This window comes from Chrysochloris asiatica, unplaced genomic scaffold (genome assembly GCF_000296735.1).
Source record: "Chrysochloris asiatica unplaced genomic scaffold, ChrAsi1.0 scaffold00056, whole genome shotgun sequence".
NCBI classification, from domain to species: Eukaryota; Metazoa; Chordata; class Mammalia; order Afrosoricida; family Chrysochloridae; genus Chrysochloris; species Chrysochloris asiatica.
Window position 1 is genome coordinate 1,676,357 of NW_006408574.1, and position 1,678 is coordinate 1,678,034.

The following is a 1,678-nucleotide window of genomic DNA, read 5'->3' on the forward strand; positions in this document are numbered from 1 at the left end:
AGGCGCCTATCCAGGATCCCAACTGCCTGCTGACCAGATCCCTCAGAATTCCTCCGCACTCTCCAGCGTCTCCTCTTTAAGGTTCCATGGACCCCTCAGGAAAGGCGGCCCAGTACGGAGTCCTGCCGCTGCCTGGGCTGCTGTGTTCTTAGCCACACATGTTGGGGCCTTGTCTCCAGAGTCGAAGGCCACAAAGTGCTGGCAGGAGCTGGCAGAGGTCTCGGAGGCCTTCCAAAGCAGAAAGCACTTCCCTGTCCACTCCCCTTAGGACTCTGGGCCGCTCATCCCCATGGTCATTAATGTCCAGCTTCTGCTGGGTGTGGTCACTCACTGACCCTCACTCAGGCAGCACCAGCTTCAGGCTTGTTGTGAAGACCCATGCCCCCTGGGGCTGCTGTGGCCACCAGTACCCACATCCTGCAGGGATTGTCCATGCAAAGGGAGACCAGTTCAAAGGGCCTGAGGCCACCAGCCAGTGGAGGAGGGACACAGGAGATCAGGGTGTTGGAGAGAACAAGGGGACAAGGCATTAGCTTGGAGAGGGAGCTGCTCGGGTTTAGGATCGTCTGGTCAGATTCATGGGTTACTGGGATCCTGATGCTCATGGAGGTCCTGCAGCTCCCAGGACAACAGGAAGACCCACCCCAAGGCAGTGCAAAGGCGTCTGAGAGACGGGAAACATGGCCACATCCCAGGAGACTCAGAGGACAGTCAGAGGGACACGCTCCCAGGCCAGATGGGGTACACACCTGAGGACACCAGCTGTCACGACCTGGGGAGAGACCAGAAGAGACAGAACAGGTGACCTGGGCACAGCCCACCCTTGCCCCCTCCTGACCCCGCTGTCCCCAGCTCCTTTGTTAGGGGGAGAGGCGGCTGAAGTGCCCAGCACTGTGGGTTCTCTGCCAGGCTACCCTTCCCAACACTCAGGTTGTGACCCACCGTCCACCCTCCTGCCCCCTCTCCATGGCTCCAGGGCACACAGCAGGGCGTGAGGAGCTGGGGGCCTGCACCATGTGGTTGGGCATGCCAGCCTGAGTCCTTTACTCACTGGGGGCCTGTTGGCACACTTCCCACCCTCAGATGAATGTCAGGATTCACCCCTCCTGGACCCTGAACCTATCACCCCGTGGCCCAGCACCTCATCCCCAGACAGCCCCAAGACAGAGGACTGTCTCCTCTCTCTGGGTCTGGTCCTAGGAGTCCCATGTATGAAATGACCCCTAACTGGGGAGGAAGGGGGGGGCAGTCCCTGCATCTGAGAGTCTCTGGGGAGCACAACAGGACTCACCCAGCATGTACCCCCAGAAAGGTTCCAGAAGGTCCTGAAAAGAGGAAGAGGAGGAGAGGGAGCGCCTGGGGGGGGGGGGTGACCAATGCAGCAGCCAGTAATGCCAGGGTCCAGTGGAGCCCAGGACAGCAGCACTGACCCAACACAAGGCCATGCTGAGCCTGCAGCCCCACACCATGCCAGGCCCGACCCCTCCAGGACATCAATGGGCAAGGTCACCTAGACATGCCAGGGGGTACTAATGGCAGTTCTCAGGGAGAAGGGTGAAGACTGCCCAGGCAGGACACAGGTTCAGGAGCAGAACCCTCCCTCCTCCCAATAGAGCTCCCCGGCAGATGGATGCCCCCCTCCACCCCATCCCCACAGGCACTGCTTCAGGGCATGGTC